We start from the raw sequence: 27,059 nt of genomic DNA on the forward strand, positions 1-27,059 counted from the left end.
AACACCTTTTTAATAACAGCCAGACCCGCAACACAACTAAATGCAGTGTTGTCAAATTTGGGGAAAAAGACATACTCATTAACTACAAAATTAATAAAAGAGAAACTGAATGTAGAAATTAAGACTAAACATGTTGGTTTGTACATCTTCTGCAATCTTAAACAATTTGCATTTTCCATTTTTGATAATTGAGGGACAGTGCAATATTAATGTAAATTAGCTATAACTTAGAACATATCCAAAATGCTTACAGGAACCTAGGGATTATGTGCTCAAAATGGTAAGAGCAACCTACATAGTTATAGCCTAGCCTTTTTCCAGTTTCCATATGATACCAGAATGCCTAGTTCTACTTTCATAGTTCATAGATTAGTACTAGGCTAACTGCTCTTGCAAGTCACTTTATGCCTAGCCAGTTATCCCTTGTGAGACTCAAGCACTGCACCTTGTGTTTGTAAATCAAACACTTTAACCATTAGGCCACCCTCCCAAATTGACTGGTATGATATATAGACGAATGCCTGATTCCTTTATGTAACTGACTAACGGGGAAGCAATGCCCTCCTATTTATTAAGAAGTATGAGAAGGGAATAGGGTTCATGGTAGCACGCTGTTGTCTTTCATTTTCAGTGATACATTCAGGAATATAAGACTGCAAATTGCCAGAAACTTAATTAGTGACTCTTGTAAGTTTACATTTGATTTCTGCAATTTGGCACAACATTGTATGTGGTACCATTTTATAGTGCAGGATTTTAGAAACTGAGTATGAAGTAGTTTGAAGTTTGCTTTGGAAATTTACTTTATGAACTTCACATGTAGTTTGACTTTTTAGAAACACAATATTACAGATGGAGACTTCAGGCACAATTTAATTTCTGTAGAGTCTCTCCTTTTGCCATGGTTTAATATCTCTAAGAAGGAAATGAGGGCAAAACCTTTCAGAAGACGGATAAAAAATGTCCTTGCTCCCCAGCAAAATTACTTGATTACCCTGACACCAAAGCATATTACAGTGGGGATAAGGAACTATATCCTTTTACCCAATGTAGTGTGATCCTGGACTTAGTATATTTAAGTAGGGGGGTGCAGGGGTGCAGGGGGGGCTTGCAAAATAGTGTTTAAAGTAGTTTGTTTTCGTTTTTTTCCAATTCCGTAAATTGGCTTTTGCGAAAGTAAACTTTCGATGTAGTGCACTTTTGCGTAAGTGGGTTTCTACTTTTCTTGTTTGAGATTTTGAAATTTCGATCAAGAAAAGTAGACCCATATATATATATATATATATATATATATATATATATATATATATATATATATATATATATATATATATTTTTTTTTTTTTTTGTTAATTCTTTGTTAAGGTTTCTTTAGAAAGTAAAAGGCCTGCTGGATTAAATGAAAGAAAATGCAATTTTAAATTATATAGTTGATACACTACCTTTTGGGATCCATCAACAACTTTAAATGTTCTATTTGTGCATTAATTTTCTCCATGGTTTTGACCAAATTTAGTAGCTGGTGCATGTGCATTTACAGTAGAGACATGCAGAGAAAAGCCGTGTTCCTCTTTTCCACAGATGATTTGCTTCCTAGGTAAAGTAATTTATCTGCTTACTGGCCAGTGCTAATGCCTGTCTGTGATGTGTCTTAATATTCTATGAAGGAATTATAGCATTATATGGTAGATACTTAAAAAAATGACAGATTTACTGGTTTGTAGTATACTATGAGCCGTTTAGCACTTCTGGAAGTGTTTTGTGGTTTGCATTGTTGAATCAGTTGGACAGAGTGCAAGTTTTGTGTCAATCGATGTAATCTGGCAAGAATACCATCTGGTGTTAACATTAAAGCTTAAGCTGCCTAGAGGACTTATATGTGAGTGAGAGCATTTCTGTTTATATTTGTTTAATTTTATCCCACAATCCATGCAATATATTGAAAAACTTCCAAAACTCAGGAAGGGAAAGTTCAGCATTAGCTATTATTTTCATATCATAATCTGCGCATAAGGTTACATTACTTTCAGGACCTTTTTAAATACTCACAATGAATATTATTGTCACTGTGAGAAACTTGTGGTAACAGTCCTGCAAAAAATGCAAATAAAAAGAGTGAGAAAGGAATTTATGTGAAGCTTCAGATAAGAGAAGGACATTCTTATCCCTTGAATCAATCAACCTATGACAGCAGCTATAGGACTAGCACATGAAAAACTCCATACTTTGAAACTTGCAGAACAGAACTTTTTTTGCATATAGCAAAACCTAGCAGAGAAGCAGCAAGTAGATTAACAAAAGGCTTGGAATGAACGGATCTAAATACTGCTGTGGCTGGTTTTCACTTGCCTTTTTAAGCAGAACGATGATCATGTGAATGGGATCTACAGCTTTCTCAGCTGGTTAAAAGAAAAAGCTAACAAATTTGTACAAAATAGGGAAGACAGCTGGTAAAAAAGGACTAGATAAACTGGTGAAAGAGAGTTAACACGAGAGTGACCGAGTCAAGAAATATGGTTCTTCTCTAAGTTCATCATTTGCAGAGGCCTTTTCTCTAGTCATCTTAACAGTAGATTTAACATCATGCAATGTCATCCAAAAAGCATTGAATCTGGCTGGGGTAGAGCAGATTAAACTGAGTCCTAACAAAATCCCTTCTGAACCTTTTAGTTGTACATACTGATTTTGTACATATCTGCGTACCTTTTAATATACAAGTGAACAAATGTCCTGCAAAGGATGTAATGACTGCCCTGTTGTAAAACCCCTTAATGTTGCTATATCTTATTTGGCAGTACTGCTTCACATATACATGTAGTTTCCTGACTGTGTGGTACCCAGCTGTATGTGTGAGCCTATGAAGGTTCTGTAAAGAGTTGTGCTCGGATAAACCTATACGTGGCTAACATTTTAATTTAGCTTCCTGCAGTAGACATTTTTGTTCTTGTGAAGGTTATTTTGCTGCCGTGTATCTTGTTTGTTTGCATCATGCATGTGACCCGTTTTTAATGTCTAACTTTTAGCAATCTCTTCACCCATTGATTTTGTGACACAAACAAGATATTAAATCCATCTCCTGAAGTACAATAGAAGATCAAGTAATAAATTGTCTTGGATGATCCCAGGGATATAAAGTTATTTTATCTTTAACCTCTTTTCTAAATGCCTTGGATTCCATTTCACAAAATTTTGGGGTTGGAGATTTTGTACCCATATTCTGTATTACTAATATTTCTGATGGTTTAAAATAATTATTACTGAATCATTAATTATGTTTTTCTCAGTGTGACTATAAATAATACCATCTTTGAAGAAAATATACAATCACACACACACACACACACACACACACACACACACACACACACACACACACACGCACACACGCACACACACACACACACACACACACACACACACACACACACACACACATATATATATATATATATATATATATATATATATATATATATATATATATATTTATACATGGAAACACTTTATAATCTCGAAATACTGAAATGTCGAATTTCAGTATCTCGAGACTACAAAGTTGAAGTTTTGAAATAGCAAAAGTGCATAATCGCGAATTTGAAAATCTCAAATTCGCGGTTATGGCTTTATGTTATGTAATGTCCGGGGTTGTATGTGGATGGTGTGCGGTGCCATGTGTGGATTTAGGTGTAATGTCAGGTAAGTGAGTATTTTGTAAGGGTTTTGGGTGGGAGTTTGAGTGTATGTGAGTGTGCTGATATGTGTGAGTGTGTGTGTGTGTGTGTGTGTGTGTGTGTGTGTGTGTGTGTGTGTGTGTGTATACGTGTGTGAGGGACTATAGAATGTGTGTGTGTGTGAGTTTGCTTTTGTTTGCTGTTTGTGCGATCTCTGAGTTAGTATATATAAATAGGAGGTGTGGGGGGAGCAGGTGGGCTTGCCCCCCTGCTTATTTGAGATGTATGTTTGTGTGTGCTGCTTTGTTTGTTTATTTTGTGGTGTGGGTGTTGTGGTACATGTGTGGTCTGGTGTGTGCTGTGTGTTCGGTGTTTTACATTTCACGGTTTTGGGCTTTTGGTGTTGTGTGGATTCGATTTCATGGCCTCGAAAAACTGAAATTCGAGTTTTCAGTCTTCCGAGATTATGAAGTGAATCCATACATATCTATCTATATATATATATATATATATATATATATATATATATATATATATATATATATATATATATATCTATATATATATATATATATATATATATATATATATATATATATATATATATATATATATATATGGGATCCATACAGATGCTCGACTGCATCTTTCACCGAATCCTACTGTGCAGTAAGGGAAAGTTCCCTTTTCCCCATTGTAGTGCGACCTTGGAGAGGGGGTGCAGGGGGGCTTGCCCCCTGCACTCAAGTAGATTTTGTGTTTTTTTTTAACGCTTTTTTGATGAAAGCGCTTTCATTAAAGTGTGTTCGGTGGTAATGGATTCGGGTTTTTGAACTTTCGTTCAAAAGTCCTAGATCCATATATATATATATATATATATATATATATATATATATATATATATATATATATATATACATATATATATATATATATCTATTTATGGGTCTACCTGATAAGATCAAAAATGCATATCGTCGAATCTGACATGACTATGACAAGGTGAACGAAACCACAGAGGTGCAAAAACTTAAAAGAACAAACTCCACAAAACTGAAAGTAAGTTACTGACTTTTCATAAGAAAGAACGGTGATGCTCTATGTGCGTACAGCACCTGACGGTTCTTGAGCAGATATGGGTATGGCATAGGTGTTTACTCTTTTCTTTAATGTAGTGTGATCTCAGAGTTGGTATATTTAATTTGTAAGGGGTGTGGGGGGTGCAGGAGTTTGTAGCCCCCCTCTGCAAAAACATAACAGTATGATTTTTATGGTCTGGGACTGTTGTGTGGTGGGTGTGATGTGTGGGAATGGTGTGATATGGTGTAAAAACTTCGGCTGCTGTTTTTGGTTCTGTGGAATTCATTCTTGTAGATTTTCATACATTTGTGCTTTCGTTCATCTCATCTCACTACTGTCAGATTCAATGATATGGATTTTCAATCTTATCAGGTTGACCCATATGTATAGGTGGACTTAATTTGGTTGACATCTGTTTAGCTGAAAAATTTGATAAATTAAACAGATGACTAGCAGGTGTGTGCACATTCTTGGGGTAGGGAAATATGCTTTTCCCCTGAGATTGTGCAATCTTGGAGCTTGTATATATAATTAGCGGGGGGTGTGGGTAGCACAGTTGCCATTCTTTCTCATATTGCCTACATGTAACAGTCATCAATCATACAGAAAAGCAATTGCTATATAAATGTATAAATGTATTGTGCCTAGAATGTGGGTATATGCAGCACCAGTGGTTCCATTTTAGCTTTTAAGTTACTTTAAATTTGACATGATTAGAGCTATTCAGGAAACGTTTGTATGTTGAATAAGTACTGCTGCTGTAACAATGACTATTTAATCAAATTATTAAAATCTGGTGATGCTGGAAAATATAAATGGATTTGGAATGATGCTGATAGAGTTATAATAAGCAGAGTACGTTGAACTTTAGCAGGGACATTTGTTTTTCTCACACCCTTTTTATCAGCATACAACGTTAAATTATATATAGGTTTAGGAAAAACTTTCATTGTGAGCGAATGTAGGTGTGTGTGTGTGTGTGTGTGTGTGTGTGTGTGTGTGTGTGTGTGTGTGTGTGTGTGTGTGTGTGTGTGAATACTAAGATAAGACAGAGCTATAGCTAGGCAGACAAATGGGCCAGCTTCCAAAACAGATGCTGTCAATGTAAGTCTGCACTGATTCTGAAAGACTTGCTCTCGGTGTAAAGCCTATCCATAAATAGGCTTAAACTGGGCTCCAGATTCCAAAAGAGCTACTCTCAGCATAAGTGATGATTTACAGTAACATCAAGTCTTTTGGAACTGGGCCCAAGGCATGAGTGGAGGAGTGTGTTATGTGCCTTGCTATGCATTTCAGTTGCCATTTTGGCTATAACTGCCATGATTTTCTTTCTTTTCTTATACAACCTATTGATGTTGAGATTCCACTAGGATGGATTGTTTCGTTTGTCATGTGCTTATTTCATGTAGATACCCCTGCTTCTGTGCAGCTATATACATGATTATGAATTACTCTGCATAAGTAGCAGTGTTGTCTGGGTTTGGAAGGTCTTGAAATTTTGCAATGGTGGCACTTAAAAGTAAGTCAAACAAAACATAGAGCCAGCAAACTGTGACCTGAAAAGTACTTTAATTAGTACATAAAAACAACAAAGAAACAGACCGGTTTCGGCCGGACAATAACACAGCCTTCTTCAGTGTTAAAGAAATGCACCAAATTGTTGCTATTTAAATATAACCATCTCAAAGGACATTGGTGTTTGCTAAAATTTTTCATTTAGACCAGGTGGGAATAATCCACCTAGTTTCACAATCCACTTTTTTTCTTTAGATTTGAGAATAGAATGCCAACCTGTCTTGTTTGATCTATTGCCTTTAATAATGTCAATTACCATAAAGGAAAATCTGGCAGATTTATGTAACAAATGGTGTTTGTAAAGTGCATTATTTGCCTTTTTATTTTTGATGTTACTGATGTGTTCTGATATTCTAAGTCTAAAAGGACGAGAAATTTGCCCTACATAAAATGAGCCACACGTGCATGTTGCTAAATATATAAGCCAATCGCTACTACAATTGGCAAAAAAGTTTATGTCATAAACAGAAGCACAGTTTTTACTGGAGAATTGCTTGGACTTATTAACTTTGTCACAATTAATGCAATGGCCGCAAGGAAAACAACCAATCAATGGCTCACCCCTCAATGTGGTCTGTGAATATTGAGGAGATATATTTACATGACTGTGTTTAAAGTGATTAAAACAAGAACTTAAATTTTTACCCTTGCGGAATGAAAAAAGACATCTGTCTGGAATGAAATTTGCCACTTCAAGATCGCATTGTAAGATGTTCCAATGTCTATGCACACTTTCTATAAGAATATCCGAATTTCTGGCATAAGTGGTGACAAACCTAATGGGTTGTGATGTTGTATTGGTATGATCATGGTAACACAACAATTCCTGCCTATCAAGGGTATTTGCCCAATCACTGGCCTGCAACACATGTCCCATGCTATAGCCCCTGGATCTGAATCTGTTAGTCAGGTCCTTCCTTTGTTGCTGAAATGATGAATCATGGGAACAAATACGTTTTGTTCTGATGAATTGTGATTTGGGAATGTTGCGTGCAATGTGTGGCGGATGAAAGCTGGACGCATGGAGGATGGTGTTGTACTGGGGGTATTTCCTAAAAATTTCTGTACTTAATGTATGATCAGGCAATCTATTAATAGATACATCCAAAAAAGTGATGGTGTTCATATTATAATGTACTGTAAATTGCAAACCCCATATATTATCATTGAGGTAGGATATAAAGTCCATAAGTTGTTCAACCTCACCCTTCCACACCATCCAACAGTCGTCCAAGTAACGTCTCCAAATGTCAATATGTTCAAGAAAATTATTGTTTCGGTTGTCATAATTGATGTGTTTTTCCACATAGGCCATAAATAAATCTGTGTAAATTGGGGCAAAAGAAGCTCCCATTGCTGTGCCTTTGGTTTGCCAAAAACAAATATCTTGATAAAAGAAGACGTTACTGGTCAAAACATGTTCTGTTAAACCAACCAAAAAAGAATTGAAATCAGATGGATATAAATCCGCCACACCTAGCCAATAACCAAGGGCCTCCAAACCAGCTTGATGAGGAATATTGGTATATAAGGCACTCACATCAAGTGTGCACATAAACCACCCTGCTTCAAGCTGGGTATCAGAAATAATTTGTAAAAAATTGGTTGTATCTTGCAACCGTGAACGTACTAAATCAAGCAAAGGTTTAAGATATTTAGTAAGATATAACGACAAAGGTTTCATTATGAACCCTTTGCCTGATACAATCGGTCTACCCGGTGGATGTACAGGATCCTTGTGTATTTTGGGTAGAAAGTAAATGTATTGACTTGCAGATTCCTGAATCATAAGTTGATGCATGGTGTCATTGGTAATGATGCCTTGGTCTCTGGCCCTAACCAAATAATCCTCAATCTGTTTTTTAAACCTGAATGTCGGATTGATAGGCATTTCTGAATAATATCTGTTATCCGAAAGTTGTTTTTTGGCCTCATGGCCATAATCACACCAATTAAGGACCACTACAGCTCCACCTTTATCAGCAGAAATAATAGCAATATCTTTGTTATTCTGAAGTTCCAGAATAGCTTGTTTTTCAACTGAAGTAACATTATTAGATTTAAAACATATGTCCATTATGGAAAAATGAAGATTTTTGAGAATGCTATTCTGGAACTGATGTACCATAGGATGCATTGGAGGGACAAAACATGATTTGCGGTATACAAATTGATCATGACTATAATTCCGGTCTGTGTCACCAAAATACAATCTCAAATTCAAATTTCTGCAAAAGGTCATCACATCTTGAGCCAGTATACCCTCAGAAACCATGAAACCCGGTATGAAAGTGAGGCCTTTATTAAGAACCGACAGATGAATTGGTGACAAAACAAAATCAGACAGATTTAGAACATTTGCATTTAAATTGTCATTTATTTCTGCATTGCCATTTTCAAAAGGCTGTGTATGTTGCTTATTCCTCCTGTGTTTCAGTCCACCTCGCTGATATCTGGGCCTAAAGGGATGGGTCTTGGTGTCCTTTTGGGGGATGCTGAGCCTGACACTGTCTGCAACTCATTATCAGTACAAGATGAAATATCAATAGTTGATGATCCAGTATCTGGACTCTGTTTACTAAGAATGGAACGGGGTCTCTTCCTTTTGGGAGTTTTGGTAGTACTGGGTGAAAATCTCACATGTTTACTATAATTAGAAAAAGGATTTGCATTTTGGTAATCAATTTGGTCTCTTTGGAATTTTTTAATTTTCCTAATTTTAAGTTGTTCCTCTATATTGCTGAGATCTGTAGCTACCTTGTTCAGTTGTTTATTGAAAAAAATTTCCCTTTCAAAAGGTTTGACATCACCAACTAGTTTAGTAACTGCACTTATTTCTCTATCAACTACCCGGTCATAAAACTTAGCTAAAGCTTCAACAAAGGACATAGTAGCCTGTTGTTGTATGGCTCTCCATTGGTTATTGAGTTCCTCGTCAGTTTCCCCCAAAAAGGGTTGTGTGCGTATTCTCAGACCTCTTGGGGTTAAGCCCCTGGCAATATAAGCCTTAAACAGTTTGGAATGCCAAACATTAGATCTAAGAGACCTGAGATGTTTGTGCAATTCTTCAAAAGCTAATGCACAAATGGCTTCAGGACCCAATTGGAAATTAGTGCCGGTGTTGGTGTGTATAGATGGACCTAAGGCAAATGCTCCCAGGTCTTCTCTATCAGCTGATAGACCAGAAATTAGACTAGACAGATCCATCATACAAATGAGATCTGGAATATAGATGTAAATATGTCTGTACAATGTAACTGACAATAGTAGCCAAAAAAATAAATTGCTACGTCAGCAGAGAAATTCCAGATGGAATAAAGTTTAAAAGGACAATAACAGCCCAAAAAATAAATGAATAGCCTATAGGCACATATTATTGCTGCGTCCTTTTAAAAGTGTTTGCATAAACAATTGTACAAATATTGAAGCCAACTGTGCATTAGGTATTAAATATTAAATACTGTCAAACGAAGAGGTCAGTAACCAACAGAGAAAAAAACACACAATAATAATGCCCACGGGATATTAAATGCAGTTAAAAACTTGGTGGTAGTCTGTACAAATATAGTATGCTCTGCTACTGAACCCAGACAGAATATAAAATAATCAATGACAAACTTGTAATACAGAATCTAATTGTTCATCAAATATGTTAGAAAAATATACAGTATGTTATGTGTTTGCCAACCCTACACAAAAATGAAAAATTAAATATGTATAGACCACCAATGACCTGTCCATATTAAATGTGAAATGACCTGTTTGTTATTAAATCTATACCAAAGGAACACAATTTAGTTTTGTAAAAAATAGAACCTTGAGCTAATAAAGCTGAATAAATCTAATAATGATTAAACCAAACAACCTAATGTTGAATTGTAGACCAAGTATAAAAGGAACCCCAGATCTGAAAGCTGATGGTCAAGTAAAGGAATTTTTGACCAAATTGGTCATGAGCCAAAAAGCCACCCTTGTTATTTATGGTTGTGTATGCCTAGATTGAGAGCAACCATGTGTTATAATTCAAAAAGGAGAGTAATGACAAACATAAGATCCTGAAGGATACAAATCCAATTAAACCAGCATTCTAGAAAAAACCCAATAGAGACCTGAAAAAGCTAAGTAAGTACAAAAACAATACCATAGTTATTCATGAATGCCTATGATAATTCAACACAAAATCCAGACCCCTATATCAATGTCTCTAAATATATTATAATGTCATAAAAAGCATCCCAGTCAAATTTATGAAAAGAGTTCAAAAAATAAGATATCCCAAAAAGAAAAATATATTCACACTGCCAAAATGGTGTAATAGAAAACAATCCGAACAATTGTTCGATCAATTATCCTAGTAGTTGGAAATATACATTCAATATACAATGAATGTAAATAGAAATCCAGCAAATCGCGACTTAATAAAAAATAGTACCTTGATGAACAGAGAAGGCGCGTTCAAAAAGAACAGTCCCCTTTTACCTAAAGTTCCATCAGAGATGCTCGGAACACCATTCTGGCCTCAATTGTAGAAAATATCCATTAAAATCCAAAAAAGTGATACTGGTACCAAATTCACTTGAATCAGAAAAATAATGATATGGATGCAAACAGTATTCTTCTCCGTTCACAATAAGCCCAAAATGGTATGGAGTTGATATGAGCTCCGTTGGAAGAAAAAGAAGACAATTCCCGGCATGGAACACAAAATCAGTCCTGGACCCAGTCAGTGATAAGGCAAACACTCGTGAGAGCGTTAAAGTGAACGCCCAACATTTATTAAAGGAACACAAACCATCAGTTTTGCTGGCACGAAACTCAAAGCCAAACAGTCCTGGACTTACTTACTTATGCAAACAGTACTCTTTTCCGTTCACAATAAGCAAATGGATGCGAGCTCCGTTGAAGGCAAAAAGAAACAATTCCCGGCATAAAACTGTAAACCAAACAGTCCTGGACGCAAATGCAGGAGGAATAAGCAACATACACAGCCTTTTGAAAATGGCAATGCAGAAATAAATGACAATTTAAATGCAAATGTTCTAAATCTGTCTAATTTTGTTTTGTCACCAATTCATCTGTCGGTTCTTAATAAAGGCCTCACTTTCATACCGGGTTTCATGGTTTCTGAGGATATACTGGCTCAAGATGTGATGTCCTTTTGCAGAAATTTGAATTTGAGATTGTATTTTGGTGACACAGACCGGAATTATAGTCATGATCAATTTGTATACCACAAATCATGTTTTGTCCCTCCAATGCATCCTATCAGTTCCAGAATAGCATTCTCAAAAATCTTCATTTTTCCAGAACGGACATACGTTTTAAATCTAATAATGTTACTTCAGTTGAAAAACAAGCTATTCTGGAACTTCAGAATAACAAAGATATTGTTATTATTTCTGCTGATAAAGGTGGAGCTGTAGTGGTCCTTAATTGGTGTGATTATGGTCATGAGGCCAAAAAACAACTTTCGGATAACAGATATTATTCAGAAATGCCTATCAATCCGACATTCAGGTTTAAAAAACAGATTGAGGATTATTTGGTTAGGGCCAGAGACCAAGGCATCATTACCAATGACACCATGCATCAACTTATGATTCAGGAATCTGCAGGTCAATACATTTACTTTCTACCCAAAATACACAAGGATCCTGTACATCCACCGGGTAGACCGATTGTATCAGGCAAAGGGTTCATAACGGAACCTTTGTCGTTATATCTTACTAAATATCTTAAACCTTTGCTTGATTTAGTACGTTCACGGTTGCAAGATACAACCAATTTTTTACAAATTATTTCTGATACCTAGCTTGAAGCAGGGTGGTTTATGTGCACACTTGATGTGAGTGCCTTATATACCAATATTCCTCATCAAGCAGGTTTGGAGGCCCTTGGTTATTGGCTAGGTGTGGCGGATTTATATCCATCTGATTTCAATTATTTTTTGGTTGGTTTAACAGAACATGTTTTGACCAGTAACGTCTTCTTTTATCAAGACATTTGTTTTTGGCAAACCAAAGGCACAGCAATGGGAGCTTCTTTTGCCCCAATTTACGCAGATTTATTTATGGCCTATGTGGAAAAACACATAATTTATGACAACCGAAACAATAATTTTCATGCACATATTGACATTTGGAGACGTTACTTGGACGACTGTTGGATGGTGTGGAAGGGTGAGGTTGAACAAATTATGGACTTTATATCCTACCTCAATGATAATATATGGGGTTTGCAATTTACAGTATATTATAATATGAACCCCATCACTTTTTTGGATGCATCTATTAATAGATTGCCTGACCATACATTAAGTACAGAAATTTTTAGGAAATACCCCCAGTACAACACCATCCTCCATGCGTCCAGCTTTCATCCACCACACATTGCACGCAACATTCCCAAATCACAATTCATCAGAACAAAACTTATTTGTTCCCATGATTCATCATTTCAGCAACAAAGGAAGGACCTGACTAACAGATTCAGATCCAGGGGCTATAGCATGGGACATGTGTTGCAGGCCAGTAATTGGGCAAATTCCCTTGATAGGCAGGAATTGTTGTGTTACCATGATCATACCAATACAACATCACAACCCATTAGGTTTGTCACCACTTATGCCAGAAATTCAGATATTCTTACACAAAGTGTGCATAGACATTGGAACATCTTACAATGTGATCTTGAAGTGGCAGATATCATTCCAGACAGATGTCTTTTTTCATTCCGCAAGGGTAAAAATTTAAGTTCTTGTTTTAATCACTTTAAACACAGTCATGTAAATATATCTCCTCAATATTCACAGACCACATTGAGGGGTGAGCCATTGATTGGTTGTTTTCCTTGCGGCCATTGCATTAATTGTGACAAAGTTAATAAGTCCAAGCAATTCTCCAGTAAAAACTGTGCTTCTGTTTATGACATAAACTTTTTTGCCAATTGTAGTAGCGATTGGCTTATATATTTAGCAACATGCACGTGTGGCTCATTTTATGTAGGGCAAATTTCTCGTCCTTTTAGACTTAGAATATCAGAACACATCAGTAACATCAAAAATAAAAAGGCAAATAATGCACTTTACAAACACCATTTGTTACATAAATCTGCCAGATTTTCCTTTATGGTAATTGACATTATTAAAGGCAATAGATCCAACAAGACAGGTTGGCATTCTATTCTCAATTCTAAAGAAAAAAAGTGGATTGTGAAACTAGGTGGATTATTCCCACCTGGTCTAAATGAACAATTTTAGCAACCACCAATGTCCTTTGAGATGGGTATATTTAAATAGCAACAATTTGGTGCATTTCTTTAACACTGAAGAAGGCTGTGTTATTGTCCGGCTGAAACCGGTCTGTTTCTTTGTTGTTTTTATGTACTAATTAAAGTACTTTTCAGGTCACAGTTTGCTGGCTCTATGTTTTGTTTGACTTGCTTCTTTTGGTTGAGCCGTGCAACTGCCTCCGTGCAGGAGGTTCTTTTTTTGAACTTAAAAGTAAGTCATTTGTCTTGGAATAATTCCTAAAAATTCCATGGTTACCTGCTGTATCCGGTTTTATTTTTATTTTGAAGAAGACAGCTTTATGGTCTGACCTGACCAGTGAGGCAGTTACACTTGTGGTGGTGTGATGTTCTTACATGTTGGTGAGGATTAGGACAAGTATCTGGCTACCCCAGTGGATGTATGCAGTAGCTGGTACAGGGCATTCTTGTTGACAAAGTCCAGGAATAGTTGCACCTACAAGTCTGAGATTGTGTATGATTTCCAGTTTATTGTGGAGTACTTGAAGTCACCGACGCGTATGGTATTTGGCTGAATGAAAAGTGACTCAAGTTAATTTAAGTAAGTGGTATGGAATTCCTGGGCCATAAAGAGGGACATACAGAGTACAAAGATATGGTAAGGGGTTTTGCTTATGGTGATTTGTAGTTGTATGAGGAGGATCTCAGATGTGTCATACTGCTTGACCAGCCCTGAAGTAGATTGTCTTGATGTAAATTGAGGCACCTTTTAACCTCTTGTCCCTTTCTATGCAGTAGCTGGTCTAACCATGGTGCTTTTCATGGATTTAATACATGTGTTAGTAACTACCCAGACATCTATATTCTCTAGGTTAGGTGATCTTGTAGGGAGTGGAGTTTTTTGTTTAGACTTCTGGCATGTAGAATCCAGCAAAAACTGACAAACATAATAAGAAACTGGTGGAAAGAAAGATGTACAGAAAGAGAATTTGCTAGACCCTGCAATGCCTGGTTATTATGGCTCATGCTCATTGTTATGTGCTTCATACCCCCACCACTTTTGCAGATTAGGGAAAAAATCTTAATTTTCTGATTCGGTAGTTCAACTATTTTCTATAGCATTCTCACTCACTCACTCACTCACTCACTCACTCACTCACTCACTCACTCACTCACTCACTCACTCACTCACTCACTCACTTGCTAGGCAGAAGCAATTACTGCAGATGAAATATTGTCAGTTAATGAGCCGACGTGACTTTGTAAGACTCATCACATGCCTCAGAATGAATGTCACAGTACATTTTTTGCATTCATAGGCTGTGTGGGACAGACATACCCTCATCTAAGCATATTGGCCATTTCACGGAAGAAAGACAGTAGCAAGAGATGAACAATTAAGGGTAGCCTTCTTTGTTTCAAGCTGAAACAGAATTAAGACAAGATGAATGTTATAGCTTTATTCAAAATTTTAACTGCCCTGTCTTGTTTTTGATGCACTAACAGTGTATTTATATGCCTATTATCTGCATATCTATATGTGTATCTATATCTATCTATCTGTATAAATATATATATATATATATATATATATATATATATATATATATATATATATATATATATATATATCTGTATAAATATATATATATATATATATATATATATATATATATATATATATATATGTATATCTAGTGTGGAAATAACTGCTTTATAGTTGCTGATAAATTGGTTTTAAAACCTCCTGCATGTCAGTCCTATTATGAAATACAGTTCAGGATGTCAATCTAGCATCAACAAAGGGGAAATGGTAAACTGAAAAACCGGGTCTTCTTCATTTCATCAAGCTTTGGATTATATCTGTATTAAGTATTTACTTGACAAGCAAATACATTTTGGTTACTCCAAAAGTGACTTTAAATGCTGCTAGGCTGTACAGATTTAAAGCAACTCCATCTTATTTTTGTTTAATTCATTACATTATGTCATTTTACAGCAAATGGATGAACTTTAATAGTGCCTTAAATATTTTTATAACATCTGTTTATACATTTGAATGTCTGGCCTTATTCTAGGTTGTCAGTTTGAAAAATAAATGGACTTTTTTTAAACAGTAATGAGGAAGCAACTTGCTAGTTTTACATTGCAGTAATAGTCTTTTGTTTTCTAATTGCATCGACTGTAATTTTATGCAACAACAGATTTTCTTTATTTCTTAATAGGTAACTGCCCTTATGGGCCATTTTAAGCCTAGCCAATTTTTTCTTTTGGTGCTTGAATTAACCTATCCTGTTTGTTGTTAAATTGGCCTTACCCATCCCATGGTAGATAAATAATAATAGTAACATAAAAATTAATTATTAAAAATTAACATCCATCCATTCATCCATCCATCCAACCAACCATCCATCCATCCATTTTCCAGAAGCCCACTTTATCCTTTACAGGGTTGCTGGGATGTGGAGCCTTTCCCAGCAGCTGGTGGGTGCAAAGTATTGAAGCTCATTCCATTTAAGGTGCTGGTCTATTGCAGAATATACATACAATGTCAGTCATACACCTCACCCACACCTGTGGGCAGTTTGAAAGATCACCAGTCATAGGATCATAGGATCTTAGGAGATTACTAGGTTATCAACCCGGAGGTCATTTTAAGGCTAGCCTTTTCATCCCAGTCTAATACCATCTGCATGTCTTTTGGAGGTGAGAGAAAATTACTGTAATAGAAAAAACCCACACAGGCACAGGTATGACATATAGACTCCTCACAGAAGGCACGCCAGCCAAGAATCATACTGGAGAAACTCTTGCTGTTAGGCAGCAATGCATCTTGAGTCACTACTGATCTGCCCAAATGTTTGCATATATGTTGTATAATTGGCCTCATATAAGTTCTCTTTGTTTCCCCAAAACATGGTAACTCAAACAATTGCTTGCTCTGTTTATTTATTTATTTATTGACATTTGTTGACCGGGAAAGTCCACTGGGTCTGAAACTCATTTTCAGTGGAGGCCCGAGGAGAAAAGTTCCACAAAAAAATTAATACAAGTACAGATTTAACTAATTCAACAAAAAATGGTATAGAAGTAGTAATATATTGCAATCATGTGAAAAAGCTTAGAAATATTACAGTAGAAATTGAAAGTATGCATTACTGGGTTCACTTCTTACTTTCGAAATTACAAAATCCTGAAGTTCAATATATGGAACATACAATCTCGAAATTAAGAAAAAAAAAGTAAAACACATCAAAAACATGTTTGGCAAACCCTCCTGCACCCCCCCCCGCAACTTAAATATACTACCTCCGAGATCGCTGTACAATGCAGAGAATGGTAATGCAGATCACTATACAGTGCAGAACAGGAACATTACCGTTCTCTGCACTGTAGATCTCGGAGTTAGTATATTTAAGTTGCAGGGGGAGTGGGGGGTACAGGGGGGCTTGACCCCCCCTGCAAAAACATGTTTTTGATGTGTTTTTTCTTCTTAATTTTGAGATTACAAAATCTCGGGATTGTAAGTTCGATATATTGGACTTCGGGATTTTGTAATTTTGAAATTAAGAAGTGGATCTGCATTACTACAATAATACAAAATTACACAGCAGTATACTAAAAAATGATTGCTTGACACTTCAGTGTACTGCTGTGGGGAGCTTCTTCTTCCTCAGTGCTAAGATGCCATGGAGCTGGAATATATGAATTTGGGGGATGTTAGTTATGGAAGGGGTGCTTGTTTGGAACTGTATCATTACCACATATGTAATGGACAGCTTTTGAGTATTTGTATTTGAGGAAGTGTGACACAAGAATTGGGTTTCACACATCCATAACACAAATGGTTTGAAATAATTCTACAGGGTTTAGTTTTTTAAAACAAAGAAGAATAATAAAGTGAGCTCAACTCACTGTGAAATATAAAATAATATGTTTATTGCATAGCACATGCAATAAAAGTATTATTTTAAATTTCATGTAGACATGAACTGGTTTTCTTTTCTTCTTTAGTTTGACTTGCTGGTTGTGCACAGTCTTGCCTGTTAGCTGTTTAGATTCCTTTTTAGATTGTTAAAACATGAGGGATCATACTTACCTCTGTTAAAACTGATGTTACTGCTGACTGCACTTGTCGCTTATACAGTTTAACAATGACGTGCAAAAAAAACTATAAACATCATATCAAACTTGTATTTCTACTCACCGTTATTTTTAAAAGTTCTCTGCCACATAAACTGCTTGCATTAATTTTCTTAATTTCAATAGTGTTGCTTATTACTATACCAATCTGGTGATCATACAGGAATACCATGATTCAGAGATGATATTATGTTTTGACAAACGGAAACCCAGCGGTGCATTAGGATTCTATATAAATACATCTGCTGTTAAAGCATAGCAATTTGCAAACCTAACTTTATAATGCACTGAGTGAACTTAAATACATATAACGTTAAATGCACTAAATACTTTTGTAACAACATTTGCAGCCTTACAAAACCCAATGTTTTCCTGAGTTTTGAATTGTGCTACACTGTATTATAGCACATTAAGAAGCTTTAGCATTTGCTCTTTTGTCTATGACTCCCAGGAGTACCCAGTGCCTAGATAATATGAGAACTAAGCTGGAGTTCCACACACCAAAAAGAAATACTTGGTCTCATGGCAGCGATTATGTGTCTTAAAATAATAAAGCAAAGCACTTTTACAACACAACAGCTATTAAGAAATATATACAGCTGCTCCTTAAGTAATAAAAGGCATGCATGGTCAGCTGCTTACATTTATTTCTGGTTGATTTTACATAAAGGTACATCTTTCAGTTTGGTTTTGGATTTAAGTATTTGATCTAGGAATGCTGCACATTTATTGGCATAACTTTTATTTAAATGCATTTTTCATTTTAAAATTGAAATACCTCTTTTCTCTGATTGTTATTGTTTTCTTTTTGTCCTTAAAGAAAACTCATTAAAGACAGAATGAGCAAAACAAATGTATTAGAAAATAAAATATCTATAATTCTATCCAGTTATAACAACAAAATAATAAGTCATCTGTACAACTGTATGCGAGGCACAAAAGCCACTGATAAAAATAAAAGATAACCGATGCTAGCATGAGCCATGGAGAGAAACAAGCAACTTATTACAAAATGACTGGTTCTAGACTTTATATTCAGTAGCAGAGAATACAGATGCCATTTCATAACCTCATGAACAGCCGAATATTGTTACATAACCTTGAATTTGAATGTAAGTTCCACAAGTATTCACTGGGAGGGAGTGGAGGAGGAGCTTAAAAGCATGGAGCAAGAAGGGAGTTAGGGTTTATTGAGCAGCAAGGGGGGTTGATTTTATGTTTAGAGAATGGGAAAGAAGCTTTAGGTTTGGGAACAAGAAAGTGTTTATGTTTAAGGGGCAGAAGGGGAGTTTTAGACTTGGAGAGTGATCAGGGAATTTAAGTTTAGGGAGGAGGTTGGAGTATTAGGTTTAAGGAGCTGGAAGGGGATTTTAAGTTTATGGAGCAGGAGGGGAGTTTTAGGGAGTAATCAGGGAATTTATGTTTAAGGAGAAAGGTTAGAGGCTTAGGTTTAGATTGGAGATTTTAAGTTTAGTGATGGGGTGGCTATATAGGGTATGGGAGCAAAGACTTGGGTTGGGAACTAGGTGTGAGTTTTACTGTTAAAATTTTGTATAGGGCTTTACAGTTGTACAGGGTTGGGCGTGGGGAGGGCCTCATACATTTGGAAGATTGGGCTAGTGGGAGTCTGACCATTTTCTTTTTCAAGTAAGTGGCAGCGAGCAGGTATGCTGAGAAACACTAGCACACGAGCACCTACAGTAGACCCATTACTCAAACATCTACTGTGTAACTGTTTTTATTATCAGCTAGAATTTCTTATCATAATAATGATTTTGAGAAATTCACTGTGGGAGTTTTAACTATTTTACATTTGTTTAACAGGACATTCCCATTGTGCATCTGTATTTTATAGAATCCAGCATTCCACAAGTTTTCACATATTCCAAAATGATGTCTTTTATCACTGATTCCATGATTTTCCTCATATCTGAGGTTAACCGGCAGCTTCATTGTTTTTAGCCTTGTTCTTGCTTCTGCACTTGAGAAATGTAGTTAAATCTGCTGATTTCCAGTGTTCAGGAACCTCTCACATGGACTCATGAAATCCGCAGCTTTATAATACATTATGATACAGTAACATATTTAGGCATGGGCAATTGCCCTTTCTGCCTATCTAGAACTTTAAACAGCTATAGGAAAAAACTTATCCAAGACAACCTTGAAAGAAATCTAGTAACATCCTTTGGGTGGAAATTTGAATATACAACAATCCTTTTAGAAACACAGTTTGTGGTTAGATTATTTTAACAGCATGTTTTAACAACCTAGGTGAAAATAATATTTCAGTTGTACTCAGTCTCAGACATCTCTACAACAAAATAATCTTTATTCACTTTGAAAACCTTTACCTGGACTCCATGTGCAAAGAAATGGAAAAATGGGTTGTGGATGGATGTATGGATGTATGGATGGATCCGGTCTCCTCTCTTTCCTCCTAGGATGGCATGTCAAAACTTTTGATTAGTTTGGTAAACCTACATTGTATACTTTATAAATTTCCCAACCTTTTTTCTTAAAAGCATACCATAAAATGTTTCTGTACTCAATTTTCTATCCTTGAGTTAATAAATGTCTTGCATAGTTCATAATTTTTACTGTAGTCCTTTATCACAATATTAAAATCTTGACTGAAATTCAATTTGCTATCTACTAAAAAGCAAGATCTTTGAAAATAATAACATTCTGATTTTTCTAAGATTTCTACAGTAAACACATTTGAGCCTTTTGCATTGCTACCTTTATTCTTTGAAGTTATTTTGTGACCTGTTCTTGTCTGTTTAAGCAGTGATGGTTTCTTTTTGAGTATCCTACTGCAGATTTAACATTTCTAACTCAATCTAAATCCGATTTTTGTCAATAACTTTTGCAAAGTTTGAAAGACAGAAAAAAACATATCTACTAACCATAGATAGCATGCTGCTTATATCTTTAGGGGTATGAATTGTCCATTCATTTTACTTTGCTACTTAGAGTGAAAAAGAATCGGGGTATATTTGAAATCTCTTCACCAGGCAGATATAGCCCATTTACTTTCATTGGTTAAAAATGGAACATGGAAATGAAAGAAGTCAGAGTCTGTCAAGAAAACAAAGAAAGGAAGTTAAACTAGCCTACTGAGAGGAGTGATTGAATAACTTTTAGACATTTCCCAGGTATAAAAAAATGAAAGAAAAACAGGCAAACAAAAGTGGGAGAAACTTATCTATGATCTGTGGTATTACCAGTAAGGCTAGGCCAGTAAAAAACTCACTGTATTAAAGATTTGTATGAAGAAAATGAATGTTATGCATACCACTGAGGGACTAAATGAAAAAAAAATGAATTGGTTAGAACAGAAAGGTGAAAATTAATACAAATTTTTTCACATCAGTCCTGTACTGCACAATGGACAGCATTGAAATATAACAGAAAAGGGGAAAGAATAAAGAAAGAAAATATAAGGTGTGAAAAAGGCAATGAATATGGTAATTCAGAAATTATTCAATAAGTAGAAGGAAGCTGAAGGGAGCAAATAGATTTCAAATGTATGGACTGAGCCAGAAAGGGAAGTGTTGTGGAGAAGAAAGTGAACAATTCAGTATCTGTTTTAAAGACAAATCTAAGTTCTTGCAGAGGAGGTATATTTGTCTAGAACAACATGCCTGCAGCAATTAGAAAGACCCCAAAAGTATCTCACCAAGAGGATCAAGGGTCTCAAACAGATGAAGCTATGTCAAATCCAGAATTAATGGACATCAGAAATAAATAGAACTTGCTGGAGGGACAGGTCAGGGATTACTCCTGTGTCACTATTAGACAGAGGATAAGAGTGAAAACAATTTAGAGTACTGGTGTTGTAAGGGAACATCAGCAAGCTTACACCAAATATGCTGGAGCCATAAGTAAACACCACAATTTTAGATGAAAGTTTATGAATATTAGATAATGCACTGGTAGGACAATCATTTTGTAATTTTTATTTGGGGAGCAGATAAGAGGATTTTCTGTCCCATTACAATTACAAATAGTGATCCTCTGAGTTATGGGGTTTGAAAAGTGCCAACAATGAGAGAAATCCATATTAAGAGAAGGAATTCCCATTCCAGTGAAGGTGATTACATCTGAAATGTCATCTTATTCTTACAAGCTAAGTGGCTAATCAGAACTATTTTAGGAAATTCAGACTCACATAACAGAAAAGATGTATAATCACACAAAGGAGGGAGAAGAATAACATGAGTTATGTCAGGAGAGAATGAAATCATAAAACAGGTCAGAAAAATGGGGACTAAGGCAATAAGACAATTTGTGATCGGAACATTGATATAACATGCAACAAAGAAGTTGACAACTGTGACTTGCTCCAAAGGAAGTGTCCTAGTCTCTTTTCACATGTAATGTTATTGTCAATTATATAAAATCAAAATTCAGAATGATAAATCTTTTCAAAAGTATTTCTGAATAAATGAGTATGCTGAAGGAAAAAGAAGCATGCAGATAGAATAAATGTGAAATGAACTACTAAGAACGTTAAGTATGTTGGCACAGTAAGTGTAATTTTACATGAAACTATAAAGAATCATTTTTGTATTTTGTTTTTGTAAATTAATTTGTGATTCATTTTTTAAACAATACATTTACTGCACAAACACACAGACACACACACACACACACACACACACACACACACACACACACACACAAAAACACATGCACATGTGCGTGCACATGCACACACATACACACACACACACACACACACACACACACACACACACACACACACACACACACACACACACACACATGTATATTTCAAATAGGTATCAGAAAATCAGAAAAAACATCAAATTCCTACAGGTAACTAGCTAGTATGCCTGCCTTCTTAAAATGCTTTTCCCTAATCACTGATTTCCAACCATCTTCTACTTTGTTTTTTTTTATGCTGTAGAAATTGACATTGTCCAGCAGCAGGCATACATCTAAAGTATGTCAAGATCATAAGAAAAACAATTTTAAGTGCTTAACTGAATTTGGTCTGGAAAATACCACAGTCTATATAAAGCATGCTGGCCTTGTCATTTGGAAATTTGGATCTATTGGACAAAAATTTCACTCTGGGTATAAAATTAAGCTTCGCATTAAGAAAAATATTGTCATTCCATCCCTCCTTCTCTGTAAATTCCATCTTGTCGCCCTCCCACTTTGATCCATGCTGGTTTCATGCTCTAAAAGGGATGCATTTTTATCCCCTACCCTAACATGTTCATGCCTAATAACTACATAGTATGAGCCGGCACCTTACTTTACAACATGTTCGTGCCTAATAACCACAGAATATGAGCTGGCACCTTAGTCTAGAACATGTTCATGCCTAATAATAACAACATAATATGAGCTGGCAACTTATTGTACAACATATTCATGCGTAATAACAACATAATATGAGCTGGCACATTATTGTACAATATGTTCATGCATAATAACCACACAATACAAGATGGCACCTTATTGTACAACATGCTCATGCCTAATAACAACATAGTATGAGCCGGCACATTATTGTACAAGATGTTCATGCGTAATAACCACACAATATGAGCCGGCATCTTATTCTACAACATGTTCATGCCTAATAATAACAACATAGTATGAGCTGGCACCTTACTGTACAAAATGTTCATGCTTAATAACAACATAATATGAGCTGGCACCTTATTGTATAACATGTTCATGCCTAATAACAAAACAATATTAGCTGGCACATTATTGTACAACATGTTCATGCCTAATAACTACATAATATGAGCCAGCACCTTATTGTGTAAAATGTTCATGCCAAATAACCACATAATATGAGCCAGCACCTTATTGTACAACATGTTCATGCCTAATAATTACATAATATGAGCTGGCACTTTATTGCACAGCATGTTCATGCCTGATAACCACATAATATGAGCCGGCACCTTATTGTACAACAAATTCATGTCTAATAAGCCCATAATATGAGCCGGCACCTTATTGTATAACATGTTAATGGCTAATAACCACATAATATAAGCCGGCACCTTATTGTACAACATGTTCATGCCTAATACCCACATAATATGAGCCAGCACCTTATTGTATAACATGCTCATGCCTACTAACCACATAATATGAGCCGGCACCTTATTGTACAATGTGTTCATGCATAATAAGCACATAATATGAGCTGCCACCTTATTGTACAACATGTTCATGCCTAATAACCACATAATATAACAATGTGTTCATGCATAATAAGCACATAATATGAGCTGCCACCTTATTGTACAACATGTTCATGCCCAATAACCACATAATATAAGCCAGCACCTTACTGTACAATGTGTTCATGCCTAATAACAACATAATATGAACCAGCGCCTTATTGTATAACATATTCATGTGTAATAACCACACAATATGAGCCGGCAGCTTATTGTACAACAAGTTCATGCCTAATAAGCACATAATATGAGCCAGCACCTTATTGTATAACATGTTAATGGCTAATAACCACATAATATAAGCCGGCACCTTATTGTACAACATGTTAATGCCTAATAACCACATAATATGAGCCAGCACCTTATTGTACAACATGTTCATGCCTAATAAGCACATAATATGAGCTGGCACCTTATTGTACAACATGCTCATGCCTACTAACCACATAATATGAGCCAGCACCTTATTGTACAACATGTTCATGCCTAATAACCACATAATATGAACCAGCACCTTACTGTACAATGTGTTCATGCCTAATAACAACATAATATGAACCGGCACCTTATTGTATAACATGTTCATGCCTAATAACCACATAATATGAGCCGGCACCTTATTGTACAACATGTTCATGCCTAATAACCATATAATATGAGCCGGCATCTTACTGTACAACATGTTCATGCCTAATAACAACACAATATGAGCCAGCACCTTATTGTACAACATGTTCATGCCTAATAACCACGTAATATGAGCTGGCACCTTATTGTACAACATGTTCATGTTTAATAACCACATAATATGAGCTGGCACCTTATTGTACAACATGTTTATGCCTAATAACCACATAATATGAGCCAGCACTTTAATGTACAACATGTCATAACCACATAATATTAGCCGGCACCTTAATGTATATGTTCATGCCTAATAACCACATAATATGAGCTGGCACTTTATTGTACAATATGTTCATGCCTAATAACCACATAATATGAGCCGGCACCTTATTGAACAACATGTTCATGTCTAATAACCACATGATATGAGCCAGCACCTTATTGTACAACATGCTCATGCTAAATAACCACATAATATGAGCTGGCACCTTATTGTACAATGTGTTCAAGCCTAATAAGCACATAATATGAGCCGGCACCTTATTGTACAACATGTTCATGCCTAATAATCACATAATATGAGCCGGCACTTTATTGCACAACGTGTTCGTGCCTGATAACCACATAATATAAGCCGGCACCTTATTTTACAAGTTCATGCCTAATAAGCTCATAATATGAGCCGGCACCTTATTGTATAACATGTTAATGGCTAATAACCACATAATATGAGCCGGCACCTTATTGTACAACATATTCATGCCTAATAACCACATAATATGAACCAGCACCTTATTGTACAACATGTTCATGCCTAATAACCACATAATATGAGCCAGCACCTTATTGTACAACATGGTCATGTCTAATAACCACATAATATGAGCCGGCACCTTATTGTACAATGTGTTCATGCATAATAAATGCATAATATGAGACAGCACCTTATTGTACAACATGTTTATAGGTTCATAGGTTCATAGGTAGATACTAGGCTTTTTACCCAAGGGCATTTATAAGTCTTGCCAGAATGTGTTGGCTTTCGCCTCCCTTTTAGATTAGTTTTTTGGGCCTCTGTCCAGCAGTGCCGCTGATGTAATACCAGGTGTAAATTTACAATTTCCCATCCACTCATCAAGATTTCACTTGAAGAGAGTCAGTGAGGGGCTTTGCCTAACATAGATTGGGATTGTATTCCAGAGCGAGGGAAGTCCCTGGGACAGGAATCTGTCCCTCCAGCATGTCCTATTAATTGTTGTGCTGAGGTTTACATCCCTAGAGCGAGTGGCTCTAAGAGATTTGTTTTTCTTTAGGTGGAGCATGTCCATTAATTCAAGGTCAGACATGGCCTTATACGTAAGGCAGAGGTCTCCTCTGGTCAGGCGGTAAGCAGCCGAGTAAAGCTGGAGTTTCTTTAGCCTGGCTGCATAGGGCAACTGCTTGAGGCCCATGATTCTCTTGGTGAGGTACTTCTGGGGTCTTTCCAGCTGTTGCATGTGTCGAGTAAGGTACATCCCAAATGGGGCATTGTACTCTATTATGGGCCAAATGAGTGATGAGAAGAGGGGCACAATAACCTCTTTTGATCTAGATGCAAACCCTTTTGTGATTAGGTGGGCTACATAGAAGGATTTCTAACCACTTTGGCAATGTGATTTTCAAAGGAGAGTGTGCTATCTACTTGGGTCCCTAAGTCCCTAATTACATCTTCTGAACTTAGTGGACTAACTCCTATGTGATAGTTTGTGGACACTTTGTTCTTACCAAAGGGGATGACTATACACTTTTTGGCATTTAGCTTAAGGCCATGATTCTCACACCAGGTATTCGTCTCCATGAGACCTTTCTGGAGGATATCAGTGTCAGCTGGGGAGTTGATTATGGCCCCCAGTTTGCAGTCATCTGCAAACTTGGTCAGCCACAGTCTTCCCGTGCTTGACTGTACCTCAGAGAAGTATATACTGAACAGGAGGGGTCCCAGGACTGAGCCCTGTGGGATGCCACTTGTAACCAGTTTGGAGTCGAACATAGCACCTGCAACTCTGACCATGTGAGTTCTATCCATGAGCCAGTTTGCAACCCATCTCATGACATAGGGGTTAATGTTCAAGCTGGTGAGCTTATCTATAATGCCTGAGTGGTTAATAGTGTCGAAGGCCTTTGCAAGGTCCAGGTAGGCTGTGTGGACTACCTTTCCTTCATCTATGGCCTTGGTGACAGTTTCAAAGAAGTCAACCAGGTTTAGGAGGCAGGATCTGCCTTTAACAAAGCCAAATTGAGTAGGTTCCAGTGTCTGGAGGTTCCCAATGTCTCTGTTAATGAGTTCCATGATGATGCGCTCCATGGCTTTGCAGACCAAGCTAGTCAGACTTATAGGGTGATAGTTCCCGGGGTCCGTTGTGGCACCACCTTTGTGGAGCGAGATAACTGTTGCTGTACGCCATTCTTTGGGTACATAGCCTGTGGTGAAGCTGTGTTT

General features: G+C 36.3%; 1 protein-coding gene across 1 annotated transcript in view; it reads right to left on the reverse strand.

Annotated features, from left to right (window-relative positions):
- SORBS2 (sorbin and SH3 domain containing 2) overlaps nt 1-27,059 on the reverse strand; it is a 3,647,154-nt gene that overhangs the window by 3,566,641 nt on the left and 53,454 nt on the right. Inside the window, exon 2 of the mRNA XM_044062620.1 lies at nt 20,069-20,154. The gene's annotated coding sequence lies outside the window, so the exon portion shown is untranslated. The remainder of the gene's footprint in view (nt 1-20,068; nt 20,155-27,059) is intronic.

The sequence above is a fragment of the Protopterus annectens genome, chromosome 2.part1 (genome assembly GCF_019279795.1).
Source record: "Protopterus annectens isolate FY-2018-M chromosome 2.part1, PAN1.0, whole genome shotgun sequence".
Taxonomy (NCBI): domain Eukaryota; kingdom Metazoa; phylum Chordata; order Ceratodontiformes; family Protopteridae; genus Protopterus; species Protopterus annectens.